Raw genomic sequence first — 19,762 nt, 5'->3', positions numbered from 1 at the left:
AGCAATATCACATATCTAATGTTTAAAATCTTTTTGTAATAAGACTTTTTATTATTCTTAAATACATACTAAACAAAACTAAGGGGCCTTAATGAATTCAGGCAATCCACTTTCCAAGTTAAGACTGGACAAGTATGCAATAAGTAATAAAGCATATTAACCCCCCTCAGTTAGGATGCTATCATGCCCAGCCCATCAATGAACCACAATCTAGCATGAATACTGGTTCAAGATTCTTAAACAACGCCCCATCGTTGGACATGCACATTGACCATCAACTCCCATCCCCTCACCCCGGCCGCTGGTGCAGTAGTGTAAAATCTATGTGTTGCAAAATCACAACTGATGTGTGTCATGTACCAATGAGTCGGCGTACGCTCTTTAGTCTTGTTCTCTATGACCTCCTATGTTGCGGGAGCCTCTCACTGTGCTAGTCCCTCTCTATCCGAATGGAGCTACTCATGCATGTCCCACCCTCACTGAGGACTCAGAACTGCTATCCTCCTCCCTGTCTATTATCCAGAGTCCCGCCACCAGGGCCTCCCATGCACGTGAAGCTTCAGGCACTTTTTCTCAATGGGAGCTATGCGCCAGCTGCATTCTGATGGAGCTCTCACTCCCTGCCCATTAGATTATCGCTGCCTTCCACCTAACAAAGCTGGGGCCAGCCGCTGCCTTCCAATGTGACGTATGTCCCTCTTGGCGGGAATGATGCCTAAATCCACAAACTTACTAGTCATGTCATTTGATTATTGTGTGTGGTAACCAGTGCATCCTCAGCTCCACTACTGAGAGACTGTCCAAGAGCCCTTCCATTGATGCAGATGGTGCCGTCTGCGCTGTGCCAACCTCCTGAAGTGTAGCTTCCGACGGTTTTACTGGGTGTGCGATTTTTAATTGGTCTGCACGCAGTAGGCCTAATACAGTCGCAACTTGTGCAATGTCCTGCTGAGGAACAGTCCGTGTGTCCGTGATGGCCACCAGGATCTTGTAAAATTGCTGCAGGATACCGGCATTCAGCAGCAATTCCGGTTAAATCCAGTCTTCCACCGGTAGGGATTCTGCCTCGGACGGCGGTGAGTCCCCCTCCTTCCAACCTCGGGACTGGGCCATGGTTGCAGCTGGAGATGTACTCCGATCCAGCGCCCCCGTCTGCTCACACCCACTGCGCAGTCCTGTTAAGCTGCACCTCCTGTGCGCCTTATTGAGCCATCCCGGCCTCCTCACGAGCAAGGTCACTCTGCACTGGCCCCTACGCTTGCATCCACAGCTGTAGGGCCCGCTCGGCAGCTCTACCACTGGTACTCCCTCGCTCAGTGGCCAGTTCCGGGTGTGCACACAACCTCTCTGCAGTGCAGATTGCAGCAGCCCGCCACCACTGGGAGGTCTAACTTCCTCAAGGAACTTCCCGCACCTCTATTCGTGGCCGTCGCTGGCTCTGCATCCTTTGCGCCAGTTTGAAATTTGCGCTCAGTCCACGCACCACTCAACAGGGCAGTCCAGTGCCATCACCAGCCTATCCCTCCCTCAATCCACCGTGCGTTCACACCGCTCCAATATTGCTAGAGGTGGGGTTAGGGTCTGCAGCTTCTTGAGGGTTCCTTCAACCTCCAACCTGCACAGCTTTGACTCAGTTATATTGGGGCAGGGGGGGCTCCCACCCAGCCGCAAGTCTACAGGCCAGCTCGCTTTGCCCTACAATAAGTCCAAACCCCACCTGCTCAGCCTCCACAGTCATGATCTGCAGTTTCAGGGCAGGGGCCGTCGGTAGCAGGCTTTAGATGCGCCCCACTGTAGTCACCGGGGGAGCCTCTGCAACGTTCGTGGGGCATATCACATGGAGGGCCGAGCGGTGTAGTCCGCAGTGGGCTTGCTCCGCTCTTTAGGGCAACCGCCTGCCGCTCCCTTCACCAGCGCATCCCCAGCTCGTGGCCAGCCGCACCAGTCACCTCAGGCCCTGCCTGTATCTCTGCCGTGCCGGGGGTCAAGTCACTGTCAGTGCGGGAGGGTGTCTCTCGGAGACCCGTCCTCTCTCGTTGCCCTCCTTGCTGGGGCTGTGCAACCGCCGTGCGATCAAGGCTCCACAGTCAGCATTCACAGAGCTGTGATCCACATCAGGTCCCACCTCTATTTACAGAGGCCAGAGTGGCTGCACACATAGCCCCGGGTGTGTGTGCTCCAATTTTCGCTATCAAGGCGCCATTCCTGCTGTCGGCCGCATCACACTGACCCCCCACCCTGTCATGTGAGGGTGCCAGCGCTCCCCAGGCAGCCGGGAGCAGAGCCACAGGTCCGCACTCCTATATTAGCGGCGTCACAGCTGGGCACAGCCATAACCAAGACTTTGCCCCGGCACCATATGAATGTGGGTGGCAGCTGGTACCCCCACTCCATCACGCAGTTCGTGCGGCTGCCACTCGCTCCTCTCTGGGCAAGTCTCGGTGCCCCTCTGCGACAGGCCGCCCCCGCTCCTGTGGCTATGGTTGTGGAGTCAGGAGGCATCAATCCTAGGATTACTATGGGGGATTAGGTGCGGAGGTCAGCGCTCAGACAGCCTTCCACATCGGCACAGATACCACGCACCAGGTGCCATATCACATCTCTGACATTAGGCTGACCACCGCCATCACCACACTGATCCACAATGCAGGCAACACCTTGGAGTTGGCATTATGCACAGCTCGGGCCATCACCTTGGCACCTGTCTACACACAGTCCGGGCCACTTCTTAAGGAACATACAAGTCATACACACCATCAGAGCATTGGGTACACAGCCAATGAACTGCAGAGCAGGCCTGCCACGTTTGTACATGTATGTCAGCATTGGTGAAATGTAGACAAGTCAACTTCATATGGTGGACACAGCAACAATGACATGACACACTTGATTACGGTCACACAACTGGCTAGAGACCAGTCCTTCCACAAGCTGAATATTCTACACATTAGCTTCCATGATTCAGTATGTACACCATACACAAGGCGACGTGAGATGCACATTGCAAAGGCGTTGCTTGTTAATTATTCCAGCCCTGTAATCCTCAATGCTGTACCTGGTGGCTAGGGGTTTACAAGTTTGGATCATGTGCGACAAGGAGGGATGGTCTAGCAATGTATTTGAGACTTGATAGCACATGCTAAATGTGATAGAGTGCCATGCAAAGATGTTGAGGATGTGTATCCACACTCAACATCATTGATGGAAATTACACTGCATGTTTCCTGAGTTGCAACAGCAGTGGGCCAGGATCTCACATGACGTCATTGGCTGTAGGTATTCATTTATCTACATTGAGGGACACTTAGCAAAATGTTCCTCATCCCAGATTATCTGTACATACACTTAATAGGATTTGGGAATACAGGGGTACCATTATTGTGTGTGGTGCTCATGGTACAGCACGTGAAGCATATTGGACATTGCTCACACACAAGCACTTCCAGGTAGCATTCTTCACTGACATGACTACCATGGAATGGTTTTTGCTCGTGCCCATTTCCATGGTCCTACCAACATAGTGACACTTTTCACATGCCATGTCTACTTGTAACACCATGCATGACCAATCAAACAGTGGCCCACAGGCAGTGGGATGACAAGGACATTTTGTAGCGGTTTACATGGTTGTGAAAGCATGTTGGTTCCACACACTGACATAGCCTACAGACGACTATACACCTGCTTCACATTGGCACACAATGAGTTGGCACCATGGTTCACTGACAATGCCAGGGCAGCTATGATGTCTACACACAAACAACATGTACTCACAGTAGGTACTGCCAATGGAGCAGGCACTGACATTGCCATGTGAGAAGGGTGGTTTCAAGTTCCATACATCTGTATGTCTACTACCTTTGTGGCCAAACACAGTATGCATACAAATGGGTATTACCACATGCCTTTCCGCCTCATGTAGCTGTAGTAGACAGGGATGCATGTCCTACTCCACTATTGAGCGTACTCACACATGTGAACAGTCATACACAGAAAACAGGTATGAAGACGATACACACCACTATAGCAGTGTGTCACGTGATTGCTAAGCAGAATAAAGTAACTTCATATGCACCTGCACTCCCCCTGCCATGTGACGCAGCACTGTTCGTTACACAGGATTAGGGTCCTTTGCGGTCTCTCGTGAGGTTAGCATTGTGCAGATGGGGGACTTATTTCCTGAAGGGCACTACATGACAGACAATGACTTAGGCTATAACCATGCGCCCTCTCCCCTTTTTCACTATTCCTGCTTTTGCCTACAGCGCCCTATACACGATCAATACCCAGACTCCCCCCTCAGAACCACCAACACTACAGGCCCTGCAGTTGCTCCTTGTCTTTCCCTCAATGATGTACTTAATTTCCTACCTTTTGTAGGCGGTGCAGGAGGAGACGGGCAGGGGGACAGACAAAGGCTTACACAAATGGAATACCGTTTTGTTTCAGCCTGTATCTAAGGAGGAGTGGGTGAACGTCAATCAAAAAATTTGTAGAGTGCGCTACTCACCCATTAGGGTCCCAAGGCGCTGGGAGGAGGGGGAGCCACTACTGCTCCGAGAGCCAGGTCTTGAGTTGTTTCCTGAAGGAGAGCAGGTCCTGTGTCAGCCGTCGGTGGGTGGGGAGGGAGTTCAATGTCTTGGCTGCCAGATAGGAGGAGCATCTTCCTCCGGCGGTGGCTCTGCAATTTTGTAGGACGGTGGCAAAGGCCAGGCTGGCAGATCGGAGCTGGCGTGTGGGTGTGTAATAATAATAATAATAATAATAATAATAGGGACATTTATAAAGCGCTGAGTTACGCGCACCGGCGTGTCCACGCGCTGAAAAAGTGGGAGAGGCGGCAAGCAGGGAACACAGCTGCAGAGCAGCCAGTTATTTGGCGTAGAGGTAGGTTTTTAATTTCGCTCGGAACCTCGCTTCCTCAGGTTCCAGGCGCAAGTCCACTGGGAGTTTATTCCAGTAGTTTGCCGCTAGGCACCTAAAGGACCTGCCTCCCATGCGAGTTTTCTTAACCCTGGGGATCCTCAGTAGACTCCCACCCGCGGATCTGAGCGCTCGAGCAGGTTCGTAAACTTCAATCAGTTTCTTCAATGGACGAGGTGCCCTGCCATTCAAGATCCGGTGACAGGTGCAGAGGGCTTTATATTCCACTCTGCTCCTCACAGGAAGCCAGTGTAACTTCTGCAGGGCCACCTTCGAAGGCGCCCTTTTGGGCAGCCTGAGGATCAAGCGTGCTGCCGCATTTTGCAGCACTTGAAGGCGTGCCATGCTTTTCTCTGGTGCCCCCAGGTACAGCAGGTTCCCGTAATCCAACCTGGCTGTCACCAGAGCATGTACCAGGGTTTGACGGGCTTCTATCGGGAGTAGGTCCAGGACTTTTCTCAATCTCTTCAGTACCCCAAAACACACTCCGACCACCCGGTTGATCTGGGGGCCGAAAGTAAGACCCGCATCAAACCATACCCCCAGGTTTCTTGCCTTCTGGCAGGGGGTTGGAGTTGGTCCTAAACAGGGTGGCCACCATGCCGACGACCAGGCAGACTGGGCTCTCCCTACCACCAACACCTCTGTCTTGCTGCCGTTAAGTTTCAAACAATTGATGGCCATCCACTCGGCAAGTTCTTTCATGCACGACCGGAAGCCATCTGCAGCAAGACAGGGCGCGTGTGACAGGGAGATCACCAGTTGCGTATCATCGGCATACGAAACCAGTTGGAGTCCATGGCTCTCCACAATGGAGGCTACAGGCGCGACATACACATTAAAAAGGGTCGGGCTCAAGGACGAGCCCTGAGGCACGCCTTGGCCCAGATGAACCCCTTTAGAATAGCAGTCGCCTTGCCTCACTCGAAAACTTCTCCCCGTAAGGAAGGCCTTGATCCATCTCAGCGCGGTGTTAGCGATGCCACCTCTGTTCAGACACTGTAGCAGGATGGTATGTGCTATGTAGAATGTGAGACGGCTGTTGAGGTATTTGGGGAACATGCGGTGGAGAGACTTGTGTGCGTGGGTGAAGAGTCTGAACCTGATCTTCTTGCTGACGGGTAGGCAGTACAGGTCTCACAGATGGGCAGAGATGTGGCTGTGACGGGGGATGTCCAAGATGAGTCGTACACAAGCGTTCGGTATGGGCTTGAGTTTTGTCAGGAGTTTGGCTGTGGTTCCAGCGTGGAGGGTGTTCCCGTAGTCCAGTCGGCTGTTGACGAGGGCCTGGGTGACCACGTACCGGAAGATATTTTTGAGCATTTGCAGGGTGTTGAAATAGGATGACATGACGGCGTTGACTTGCTTAGTCATCGTGAGGGAGGAGTCCAGGTTGACGCACAGGTTGCGTGCATGGTCTGTGGGCTTGGGGGCGGTTCCCAGTGCAGGAGGCCACCAGGAGCCATCCCAGGCAGAGGGGGAGTGTCCCTGGATGTGGACTCCCGTCTTGTCTGAGTTCAGTTTGAGACGGCTAAGCTTCATCCATTCTGCAACGTCTTTCATTCCTTCCTGGTACCTGGCTCTGGCAGTGGTGTGGTCGTTGGTGAGTGAGAGGATCAGCTGGGTGCCGTCAGCATAGGAGATGCTGGTTATGTTGTGTTGGCGTGCGATGGCTACGAGGGGGCTCATGTTGACGTGGAAGAGGGTGGGGTTGAGTGAGGATCCTTGATGGACGCCGTAGATGACTTCGCTGGCCACGGATCGTAAGGGGGGGAGGCGGACTCTCTGGGTTATTCCGGCGAGGAACAAGATGATTCACTCCAAGGCCATCCCTTGGATTCCGATGTTGCTGAGGCGCAGTATCAGTGTGCTGTGGCATACGGTGTGGAAGGCTGCCGAGAGGGCCAGGAGGATAGGGGCAGCTGTTTCCCCGTTGTGGAGCAGGGACCTGATGTCATCGGTAGCTGCGATGAGGGTGTTGTCTGTGCTGTGGTTAGCTTGGAAACGGGGCTGCGAGGGGTCTAGAGATCCCTTAGTCTCGAGGAAGGCGGAGAGTTGTTTGTTGACAGTCTTCTTGATGAGTTTGGCAGTAAAAGGGAGGTGCGGGAGTTCTTGAGGTCCGTGGGCTCCGCAATGGGTTTCTCCAGGAGGGCGCTGAGCTCAGCATGTTTCCAGCTTTCCGGGAAGGTGGCGGATGCGAGGGAGCTGTTAATGATGTCCCGGAATTGGGGTGCGATAATGGAGTAGGCTTTGTTAAAGATGTGTTGTGGACAGGGGTTGGTTGGCAAGCGGGAGTGTATGGTGTTCATCATGCGGGTGGTGTCTTCGGAGCTGACCGATGTCCAGGTGCAGAGGGTGGTGGTGGGTGGCGCATGTTTGGTGGTTTGCTGCGTTGTCTGTGTGCTGAAGCTGTTGTGTATGTCGGCGATCTTGCGGTGGAAGAACGAGGCAAGTGAGTCGCAGAAGTCTTGTGAGGGTGTGATGTCGTTGCAGACGTAGTGGTTGGTGAGCTATTTGACGATGCTGAAGAGTTCTTTGCTGTTGTGGGTGTTTTTGTCTAGTGGTTCTCTGACTGTTGTCCTTTTGGTGTTTGGGATAAGCTTGTGTTGTTCGCAGACTGCGTTCTTGAGGGCTGTCATGTTTCCTGTTTACTGGTCATTGCGCCAGGCTTTCTCGAAGGTGCTGCATGTTTTCTTTGGATTTTGATGTTGTTGTACAACGAGGATTTGTTGCTGCCAGGTCTGCTGGGAGGATACTTCAGCAGTGCAAGCTCATTTGCAAAGTTTTTGAGCCACTGTGTGAGGTTGCGGGCAGCTTCGTTGGTCTCTGTCGTGTTGGTGGGAGGGTTCTAGCTAAGGGAGGTGGTGAGCTGGTCAGAAGTGATCTTGCTCCAGCTTCTATAGTGAACCTGTAGCAGGTGGTGGTGGGTCGTGGTTCTCCTGAAGTAGAAGTGGAAGCAGCTGTGATCTTTCCAGTGTAGTACAGTGGAGTGGCTGAAGGAGATGTGCTTGCTGGAGGAGGAGACGGGGTCAATCGCGTGGCCGGCGTAGTAAATGTATTGTATTGAGACTTATATAGCGCACGTATCACCCGAAGGCATCAAGGCGCTTGCCTTGGGAACCGGTCCTGGCTTTTCCCTGTGAGATAACCCCTACTGGGCATCCCCAAGGTAAAAGCCAGGCACCCCGCAGCGGGTGGGCCGCCGTAGTGGAGATTAAGCAAGCTATTGCCCAGAGTTGCAGTGTGGGACCCCATGATTAGAGTAGGCACCGAGGCGAGAATTATCGAGTCCGTGGACATTTTTGGGCTCAGGACCCTGCCGTGTAGTGGGTGGGGGTGTTCACCACTTGCTTGAGTCCGAGGTTGGTGAGGTTGTCCAGCAGGGTGGTGGTGGTGTTTTAGTCATTATTGTTCTCCCGTTGGAAGTTGAGGTCCCCAAGGAGGATGTAGTCTGAGGGGGTTAGGCCCTGCGAGCTGACAAAGTCTGCGATGGGTTTGCTGAATTGTGTGCGTGGTCACAGGGCTCTGTAGATGAGTGCCTCTTAGGGTGGTGTTGGAGCCATCCAGAATGGCGATGTGGGGGGCAGAGGAGGCATTCATCCAGTTTTATGTGAGCATGGCAACATCTGGTGAAGTTGTGTCGAAGAGGTTCCAGAGTTCAACAGTGTGCCTGGGTACAGAGCGGGTGTTGAGCAGGATGCACTTGAGGTGGTTGTTGCTGGGGCCTGGCCTGGCGGATGCGGTGCTGGTCCGGAGGCAGGTGAACTTGCAGGGTTGGCAGGTGAAGGTTCTGTGTGTGCATTTTTGGCTGGCTTGGTGGCAGGTGGTGTTCCAGCCGGCGTTGAGTGCGTGGAGGGTGGAAGCATTGTTGTTCAGACCGGTGGCCTGGTATCGTTGAGGGCCAGGGGTCCTGGCGCTGTGCGCCGTCCATGCGCGGACGGGCGCAGATGGGCTTACCTTTGTTGTGCCTTCGGCACTACAGCGGTGCCTCCGCTGCACAACAGCAAACTTGCAATATTGTATGAAAAATAATACCACTCAACACTCACATGGGGTACTAAATCAGCAGGGATGAGGGCAGGCACAAGGGGACCCAGAAGGCAAGGGGCACAGGCAGTCAAGGGGGGCCAGGCAGCAATGACACAGGTGAATCACCGTCGATCTGAGATAGGGTAAAAGCTGGAAGAGCGGACAGGGCAGGTGGAGCAGCAGCAGTGGGTAACCAGCCTATCCAAGGGTCAAGGGTCGCTGTCTCCACTTCGCAGCGGCTGCGATATCAGGGGAGGAGGGGTCAGCTGGGAGGCGTGCGGCGAGGACAGCCAATGGGATCCAGGGCTTGGTGTGACATGGGTTGCAGCATGGGGAATGACAAGCCCGTATGCGCTAGCATCGGCAAAGTGTGCCAGCTGACGAGCAGGCTCACCCCCAATGGCAACTTTGTGCTCATAAATTTACCAACTGGGCACCAAACATGCCACCCACCCGTTGAGCTCCATAGATTGGGTCTCAGGGGAAATGATCATTGCAAGTGCTGTGAACAATCCGGGGCAGTCTTTATTACTTTGTCCTGGGGCTGTATTCCTGGTCATCTATACTGGGAGGTAGTGTTGAGATACTTGCACACCACAATGGGTTTGCAGTTGCCGTGTACACCTCTGGTTTGACTACTTCCTCATACTCTGCACATTAAGGGGACAGTGGCCAGGTTGATCAGAATTGGTCTCAGACTGCATATACGCCACATCTTATTTACATGGGATAGTAGGGCGTAGCCAGGTATGGAGTGCTGGCTGGATGACTTGGATTACTGTAAGGGCCCTGTCAACTTATCCTGAAGAACTGCCGAGGACGTCTCAACCCAAGTACAACTGGGGTCCACTGCTGAGTTTCCTTTCTCCTCCTTCACCTGCAAATGTCACCAAACATTCTTCCACGCGTCATACTTTCCATAGTTAATTGTAAACCGTGGTTGATGCGACACCTTTGTTATTATGCAAGAAATAATATGAGGTATGAACCTTTTGTTTTTGTGCATGCCCATGCTGTATTATCCACTGATGTCTCTTGTTTTTCAAGTATGTACTGCCGTAGATTGCAGTATTACTGGGTTATGTTGTGAATAGGTAAAATAACAATGTAATGAGGGAACAGTCCTGTATCAGCTCCATATTTGAGGGTCAGTCTCCATATACCTAGAGGTGTACCAGGTAGTCTGTATCTGCCTCACATGTGTCGGCATCCTCCATACAGCCTTAGCAATTTTGCACACATTGTAGTGTGCTACTGGGTCACTGACGGTAAGTGACATGCAGCAGTACTACACTAGCACACTAAATGGCAACATGTCAGTCTCTCCTGTGGTATTCATCATGCCTGTCCAGCACAGGACATGCACAGTGGGAGTTGTGTTGCAAGTTTGCTTGTGAGTGATGTTTCTCCGTCACACATGCACGTTTCACACATCTTGCAACTTTGGGGAGGGGGACAGGGATGTACAACTTGCAGTGATTTTGGTCTATGTATCTGGCTACAGTGCCCACAGTTCATGGTGTGAATGTGTCTGGTGTGGGGTGATGTTTTTGGACATCTTGGGGCAGATTTACGAGCCCCTTGCATCTCATTTACAACGCTGTAGCGTCACTTTTGTGCAGGGGTACTTACAACGTGACGCATCTGGGAGATGCGGCACGTTGTAATGGCCTGCACCACATGTAGGCGTTCCTGTGCCGGGGGGGCCTTCCGCCGCTGGCACACCTCCTAAAAGTAGCAGAGTGAAATCTACAAGATTTCACTCAGTCACTTTTAGGCCCATGCTGCGTCAAAACCCCTGCGCCTGCCTGAAGCAGGCATGAGGATTGACGCAGCATTAACTAGATATGGCACCCAGAGCATTGCTGGATCTGCGTTGCGCTTGTAACGCAATTCCAGCAATGCGTCACTTTTACGGCACAGATGCATCACGCATCTGTGCCGTTTTGGCACCATGGTGCACCGCATTGTAGATGGCGGAGCTGTGGCGCACAATAACTGGCGCATCCTTGCTGATTAGCAGGAATGCGCCAGTTATTGTAAATGTGCCCCCTTGTATGTGATACAGTGACATTGATATTGGTAGATTTCAGTTTTGCATGAATGTGCTGTAGATGCAAGTGGTATGTTGGATTACTACTTACCAACCAGGACTGCATTCCCATATGTTCCATCCTGGAAGCGCTGGTTGATGACTGACTGCTGGAAAATATACGAATCATGCACACTCCCTGGGAACTTTGTTATGACATTTGTGAACATTCCACGGTGGTCCACTATTGCCTGCACATTCATTGAGTGCGTGTGCTTTCTGTTTCTATATATGTGTGCCCTGGCCGCAGGTGGCACAAATCGGATATGTGTGCAGTCTATTGCACCCAGTACTTGTGGGATTCCAGCTATGGCGTAGAAACCCTGCTTGACCAGGAGCTGTTCACGCACAATATTGGGGAAGTGTAGTTCCTGGGGTATCAGGCTGATTATGCCATCCAACACAATTGGGAGGAATCTAGAAAAGGCTGCCTATGAGACACCATCCACTCTGGATGTTGTGGGTTGAAAAGTCCCGGAGGCCAGGAAATGCAGCACAGCCAGTAGCTTTGTTTGCGGGGGGATATTGGTTATCCGCTAGGTTGGTGGTGTGAGCCTGTGGCCTATGTGGTTCAGTATAAAATCAATGGATGTCCGTTTGAGCCTGTAGTGGGCTATGATATCCTGTGGTTGTAGATCTCCAAGGACAAGTCGAGTGCGCATTAGCCGTCGTCGTCTTTGGCGCTGCCTTGGTGGTGGTCCTGGAGGCGGTGGTGGTGGTGGCGGTGGGAGCTGTGGCCTTTGTGGGACTCCAAGGTGTATGATTACTGCCTCCATGGCATCTGCAGGTCCTCAGCTTTGTGGTGGGGCTGGGCTTGGCTAGGTCTCCTTTTATATGGTCTTTTTATCTCCAGTTTTGCTTTTTTAGAACTGGTTTTAGCAGTTCTTATTTATCTCCAGCTAAGGGGCCTTAGCGGGAATTTATTTGCTGCTAAGCATGTCTAGGCGATAGTTGATAATAGTGTGCTAGCGACTTTTTTAGTGGAATTTAGCGAGGGTACGCCTACCTCGCATATCATTAGCGATATTTATCGCTTCCGCGCATTGCGATATTTTTTTCCCTTGCTAACGCATGGGAACTGTCGCTAACAGTAGTTAGTGGCAGCTTCGTAATAGGGCGATAATCTTTTCGCCGCTTTAGCGGGGATTTTCCCCGCTAAAGCAGCGATAGTGCCCTTGGTAATATGCCCCAATATCCCCCCCCACCCACTCTTTGCCACATTTACCTCCTGTACAAGTCCATATCTTCTGCTGCCATATCTGAGGCAGCTTCCCCCTCCCCACCAGCAGAGGCCTATGGCCCTTTACCAGCACAACCTCCACCATACAAGCCTCTTTGGGTAGATCTATGTTCTTATGCTTACAGACTGTCTGCAGGCTCTGGGCTCAGTATTGCTATCTCTGGCTAACATCCTCCTACAAGAACATGCAGAATCTGCAACGAATTGTCCTGGGCATGCCAGTCCAAGTACACTGTAAAACAAGGACCGAGGTATTCTAAAAAATAGCCAGACACCCATTGCAGCAAAGATGGAAGGAAGGTTCTATGCAGTTTATTTGTATGGGTTCTCCTCTAATGCTGCTGTAGCAGTCTTAAATTTTGCTTGGTGCCAAAGACTTATTTCCCATGACGCGAGGGTGTCAGTCATTTATTGCACGTGTACACCACCATATTGTCTTGTAATTCTGAGTTGCTCGGGGATTACTGTGGTTCCCATCATATCTGCAAACATGAGAAGCCCAAAAGAATATGCTGTCTGTTGCTGAAGATACACCACAAGCACACATTCATATCAGCAAAGCACAATGGGCAGTTATGGGGTTAATTGCATAGTGCCGTAACTTCTGAGGATTACTACGCGGATGCTTTTGTACCTGTGCATATAAGACCAAAATGAGGGCGTGAAGAAAAGTTTTCATATGGTTCCTGCTATAATAGCATGGCAAGTTCATATGTCTAAGATCCCAGAATAAACAAATACTGTTCACCACTAGGTGAACAGACTTTGTCTGTGTGCACTTATAAGCACAATGAGTGCAGCAGCCTGCACATATACAGTGCTTAATTTGAGCAGGTGCTCAGCACCGGCACTTCTTTCAAAGGGCCGGGGCTACAATTTCTGACTCTGCAGGTGGTGGTCTCAATGCTAATTCTTCAAATTCAAAATACATAAAATAACATACATTGCATGGTGACTCGCTGGTAAATGTTCATAGACAGGCCAGCATACGCCTGTCCAGGCAAGCATGATTGTGTTTCACCACATTAGAGATGATGTCATCACGCCGATCACAAATCCAAGAAGTCATTGACAAACTATGGCTTGCATTCTATTCCCCGAAGTCTGCTGCACCCTGACACTGCCTGAGTCTAAGCCTCCCATTGGATAATTGTAGCTGGGAGCTGGCTCATGACGCAGTTGAGGCAAGGAAGCTGCAGGAGTGCATTTGGAACTTGGGAGTGAGGGCTCTTTAGGAAGAATAAACAAAAGTAAGGGTGGACTTTCCACTTGCTGCGTAGCCAGAGTAGCATATCCTGCAGCCCCGCATTGCTGCTATCCTCAATGTGGCTGTGGACCAACACAACTTTTGTGTGCCATGACGTCACCTGTAAAATCTGTGCGCTGCACCGCAGCATGGTAATTGCTGAGCGTGCATGAATTACAGGAAGCCCTAGCAGTGACATCACCTGCTGTGCTCGAGCAGTCGTCTGTTCCGCAATAAACCCTGTCATACCGCACTGATTAATATATGCAAAAAAAGTCTTTTCATTTGGTGTACATTTTGTTTTTGCACTTGGTGTAGGTAAGAACGTAAAACACGACATATTCCACTTCTTTAGTAATGACAACAGGGACATGTACAGGCTGACGACAGGGTTCACAGGCAGCAGCAGTGTTATAGATGAGAGAGCAGGAGTAAAGAGGAGAAAGAAACAACAGGAGAGGAGAGAGATAAGACCGAGCTTAGTAGAAGAAAAGGAGAGCAAATCAGATACAAAGAGAAAGCAGTCATGATGTGAAGAAGAGAGCATTAAGAAGAGAGAAGATGGAATTGAAGAATGTAGAGGACAGGCCAGAGGAAAAAAAGCAGGCAAATGATAAAACGGAGACACAGCTAATCACTGCTAGAAGAGTGATTGTAAAGAGCCAAGATCGTGGGGAGAGAGAGCAGAGCATGGATACAAGTGAAGAGGAAAAAGGGCAGGGCTAGAATGAATAGAGGGCAAATCAGAAATACAGGGAATAAGGTAACACACCAGGTGTGACAAAGATAATAGAAAACAATTAGAGAGGTTAGACTCTTAGAGCAAAGACTTAGGGGACAGACAACAGATCAAGGTTAGAAGATCGAGACTGAGGCAGTGAGAGTGTTGAAAGTGGGGCTCACCGGAGGAAGAAGTGAGCTGCGGCCTCCTTGGCAAAATTTTCAGCACCTGCACTTCTTTTTTTTTCCACAAATTAAGCACTGCACATATACATAATTGTTGCCATTAATGTATACATTGTTCAGTGTTTTTAGCCACCTCCGTGGGCAAAGCAGGCTACAGCTGCAGAAGAAATGTAAGAAAACTAAGCATTCTCCTCTATCCTTATAGGATGTCCAAACGCACTACATATGTTTAGTGTGATGTGCCGGGACTTCCTGTCCTGCAGAGGGCACCGGACCCTACGTGGCATTTTTTAAAAAATTTTTTATTATGTTTATTATGCAAAAAATAAGGGCACAGTACAAAGTGCGAAGAGCCATTTGCCTACAACCCATCTCGGGCCGGCAGTGGGCTGCCCCGCCATAATCATGGCACATACAGATAGCAAACTGAAGGATATACAGATCAAGTCCGTGTCTCAGCAGCAGTGCGGGCCTGGCAGGACTACCCCCGCCTGTCAGTCCTATCTGTGTTGCGGTGTGCACTTTATATATAGGAACAAAACTGTACATTTTAAATATTTTCTCCCAACCAACATCCCAGCCCATGAACCCCCCCCCTCCCACAACTGGTCCCTTGTTTGTGCTCCGAGTGTCTGTTAGTGTGCGTCTAGGTGACGTATTTTGGCTTGTGCCGCATGTTACCTCCCAGCCATCTAGAGGGTGTCTCCTATTGTCTCACACAGCTACGGGTGGGGCGACGTCTCCCGCCCAGTGACCTACTATAGTGTAGGGAAGAGCCCTGACCGGGTCATCCAGTGTCCATGTGCGAGTCACTCTCTTGATCTTCCCCCTCCCCCTCCATAGACCCCTCCTCGTCCAGTCTGGAGGTTAGGTAAGTCTGGTATAGTCCCCAGAAGTTCTTGGGTCGACTTCGGGGCGGGAGTAGTTCGCTGTATGTGTCCGCCTGAGTGTTGCAGTACTGCATATCACTAGCCCACCTCTTCAGTGTTGGTAGGGGGCCCCTCATCCAGCATAGCGCCACTACCCGTTTTGCAAGGAGCATGCCCATGCTCACCAGCTTTCTCACCGAGACTGGTATTTCCCTTGTGTATCCCAGCAGAGCAAGGGCCGGGTCTAGTACCAGGTCCAGCTCCACTATTTTGCTAATTTCAGCGAATACGCAGGCCCAGAACTTCTGAACTCCCGGGCACCACCAGGCTAAATGCAGGAAGTCCGCCGCTTGGGCATGACACCTCTCGCAGCGTGGTGTGTCCCGTAGGCCGTACCTGTGCAATCGCTCCGGTGTGTGGTACATCCGTTGCAAGAATTTAAAGTGGATCAAGCGGTGCCGCCCGTTCAGGGAGATGCGCCTGGAGGCCGCGCAGCAATACTCCCACATGCCGTCATCAATTTGGGTCCCTAGATCAGTCTGCCAGGCTAATCGCGCCCTAGTGTAGTGTAGTGCCGTGTGCTCATGGCCTATCTTGTAAAGCTTAGTAATCAACTTCTTCGGGTTCTCAGTGTCTATGACGTATGCTAGCTCCGGGACTTCAGGAGGTTCGTCCAAGTCGGGGCCCAACTGCTCCAGCAGCGCGCTTCTCACCCTATGATACTGGAAGCGTTGAAGCAGGGAGGTACGCTCCCCCCCTTGCGCAAGTTGTTCCCACGTCTTTACCCTGCCCTGCACAAAGAGATCTCCCACTGTGCGTGCACCTAGTTCGATGAGGGCCTTGCACACACCAGGTTCCGTCAATGTCGGGAGCCAAAGCGCCCACTGTATCGGCATGTTGGGTGCATACAGCAGCACCTTGTCCTGCCGCTGCAATATAGAATGCCAGGCGTGGTTAGTGGACAGCAGGGAGTCCAGTACACCCACCCTGCGGTCCATGGGACCGCAGACGGTCGCTGGAAGTGGGGTGGGGTCCGCGAACAGCCGTTCCAGGATCACATGCGGAATGTCCTGGCCGCCATGTATCCAGGTGTGGAGATGGGAGGCCTGCGCAATCCTGTAGTAGCGCTCCAGGTCTGGGGCAGCCAGCCCCCCCTGCTCGTATGGTAATTGTAGTAACTTCCATTGCACTCTAGGCTGCTTTCCAGCCCACGCCAGTCTTATCAGTAATTTGTTCATAGTCGCAAAGAAAGCTTTCGAGAGGACCATCGGGAGATTATTGAAGAGAAATAGAAACCTCGGGAGAATAACCATTTTCATCATCGCAATTCTACCCAGCAGCGACAGCGGAAGCTTAATCCAAAGCTCCACGTCGTCCACGAGTTTACTGTAGGCAACCCCGTAGTTCTCCCTCATCATAATGTCAGGATCTGTGTGGAGCATAATGCCCAAATATCTTACCGGTTCTGTGGACCATTGTAGCGGGTAGTCCATTTCAAAAGGTTCGGTGATTGGGGTCAGCGGAAAGGCCACTGATTTTGACCAGTTGACCTTTAGCCCCGAGAGTGCGCCAAACCTGACCACTTCCCTCAAGACCGAAGACAAGTTAGTGGCCGGATCTCTCACGTACAACAGGGTGTCATCCGCATACGTGGATATGCCAATCTTGTAGGTGGGGTAGTTGATGGCTTCATAAGAGTGGTATTCCCGAATTGCACACGCCAGCGGTTCCGCCACCAATGCGTATAGTAGCGGGGAGAGGGGGCATCCCTGTCTCGTGCCCCTGGTAATGGTGATTGGCTTCGAGACCGAGTCCCCGAGCCTGACCCTCGCCGTGGGCATATGGTAAAGCGCGCCCAGGAGTTGGAGGAAGAGCTCCCCCAGCCCCAGCTTCTTTAAGACTTTACGCATGAAGGGCCACTCCACAGAGTCAAAGGCCTTCTCCATGTCAAGGAAGACCGCCATGGCTTTGGTATCATGTCTAGTGTGTTGCATGGCCCCCAGGACAGTACGGATGTTATAAGTGAGGTTTCTAGCTGGGATAAACCCTGCCTGCTCCGGGGCAACTAGCTCTGGGGCCACCAGTGCCAGTCTGGTTGCCAGAACCTTCGCATAAAGCTTAGCGTCTACATTTAGAAGGGACAGAGGGCGGTATGAACCTGGGAGATCAGGAGGCCTGCCTGGCTTCAAGATCGTGACAATGAGTGCCTCTCTCATCGAGGGCGGCATAACACCGTACTCGCATATCTCGTCGAAGAGGATGGAGAGGTAAGGCAATAGCTTGTCCTTGTACGCCTTATAGAATGCCACTGTCAGTCCATCAATCCCGGGCGCACTTTCGGACCTCATGGTGTCTAGCGCGTCTGATATTTCCTCACGGAGTATGGGTGACATCAGGAATTCCCTCTGCCAGTTCTCGAGGAACGGCATTTTGATATAGTCTAAATAGTTGTCGATTTGGTCCTCCACCCCTGTGATCTTGGTGGTGTAAAGGTCCTCATAGAATCTCCGAAACTCCGCTAGCACGTCGTCCTCCGTAGTTACCCTCACCCCCCCTGGAGTTTGCAGTTCCGGGACCGCCTGTCTGCGCCTGGTGCCCTTCATTATCCTAGCTAGCAGTGCTCCGGGTCGTTCTCCCTCTCCATACGTGCGCGCTGTCGCGTACTTCCCTAGATGTTTGACCTCCCTATCAGCTTCCTCGTGAAACTCTTTCAGAAGGGCCTGCAAGGACCCATCCCCGAGCGGCGTGGAGTCTAATAGCTGTCGGCGCTCGCAGTCTGCAATTTGTTCCTCAAGACTCTTAAGTCTGTTTCTAATCGCCTTGAGGACACTGGAGTGTTTCGCCATGACTACCCCCCTGAGGTATACTTTGAATGTCTCCCAGACCGTCCCAAAACTGTCCACTGAGCCTACATTAGTGGCGAAGAAGGTATCTATGTCCTCCCCCAGGTCAGCCCTAAATGCCTCATCTAGTAATGAATACGGCGGGAAGCGCCACGTGAACGGGGGTATCTTTTGCTTGGGTGTGGACAGTACTAGCAATACTGGGGAGTGGTCCGACAGGGTGCGGGGAAGCACCCTGCAGCCCCTGATCATGGGGAGCAGTGTGTGAGAGGACAGCCAGTAATCTATCCTGGTATGAATGTTGTGATACGCAGAGTAGTGTGTGTAACCCCCCTTGTCGCTGTGCCTATCTCTCCAGACGTCCACCAGACCCAGTCGTACCATTTCAGCCTGCATCTGTAGCGCGGCCGCCGCCGGACGCCGGGGGGGGCCCGCCGACCTATCGAGTTCTGCGCTAAATGTGAAGTTGAAGTCCCCCCCCCAAAAGCATTCTGTCTGTGGGGCACTCAGCACAGTGGTCCGCTACAGCCGCATAGAAGTCAGGGGAGTCATAGTTCGGGCCATAGACGTTCATGACTAGGATGTCGTGGCCCTTGCCTATGCACCTGCTCAACACAAACCTTCCTTCCGGGTCCGCTTTCAGTAGTGTGAGGGACAACTTGGATTTCGGATTGACCCATGTGAGTACCCCCCTCGCGTGTGTGGTGAAGCCTGCGTAGGTGGTGTTTCCCTGAAGTCCCCTATGTGTGAACAACTTACTAGTGTCAGGCAAGTGCGTTTCCTGCAGCAGCGCCAGGTCTATGTGATGTCGGAGTAGGTACTGCAGGACCTTGCGGAGTTTCCGGTAGTCATTTAACCCCCTCACGTTCCAAGTGACGGCCTTGAGGGTCTCTGTATCGCTCAGTAAGTCATCGTGTGGTGCATCAGCCATTGTCCCTAAAAGAGCACATCAGTGTCGAAGCACCTATGTTCACCGCCCCCCACAACACACAGCAGTCGCCCACGCCCTCCACGGCATACAGCATTGCAGAGCACCGTTCGGACCCCCCCCCAAACATTTCAGAACACTCAACTCTCAACGCCCCCCGCCTCCCACAGTCAACCAACCCCAACCTGGTGTGACCGAGTTCCCTGCATCCCTCCCCCCCACCCGCCTTCAATCCCATTCAAAACACCCCCAACCAGGCTCAAAAAGAGCCGCAGGCACTGTAAGCGCTAGGGCAGAGGTAGCCTACAAAGGTTCTTTATCGTCTACCGTCCGTTCGGACCTCACGTGCAATGTCCATAAGCTGCTCCTTGCCAGCGCCCCCACATACCAGTGCAGCAACGAGTAGTAGGTGCAGTATCCTACCAGCAATTACAGACCTTCCCCCCCCCCGCACACCCCGACCTCCTCCTGCCTTTCCATGTGTCAGGCCCCCCGAGACCGCCCCAGCCCAGAATCACAGTGGGATGGTGCACGCAGCCCCCCAGTAGTGTCAATGCAGCTTGTGTAGGTCTCACCCATAGTCTCGAATGCAGTAGTCCGCTTGCCTCTGCGGCGCGCTCCGAGTGGGCACCTCCCGGACCGGCAGGTGGGGATTGTCACATTTGCCAGAGTATCTGTGTCTCTGG

At 52.1% G+C, this 19,762-nt stretch overlaps 1 long non-coding RNA gene across 1 annotated transcript in view; it reads right to left on the bottom strand.

Annotated features, from left to right (window-relative positions):
• LOC147717041 (uncharacterized) overlaps positions 1-19,762 on the bottom strand; it is an 81,282-nt gene that overhangs the window by 961 nt on the left and 60,559 nt on the right. The gene's annotated exons all lie outside the window — the stretch shown is intronic.

Source organism: Lissotriton vulgaris, chromosome 5 (genome assembly GCF_964263255.1).
Source record: "Lissotriton vulgaris chromosome 5, aLisVul1.2, whole genome shotgun sequence".
Lineage (NCBI taxonomy): Eukaryota > Metazoa > Chordata > Amphibia > Caudata > Salamandridae > Lissotriton > Lissotriton vulgaris.
Note: the sequence above shows the minus strand (reverse complement) of the source record. Positions and strands in the feature narration are given on the sequence as shown.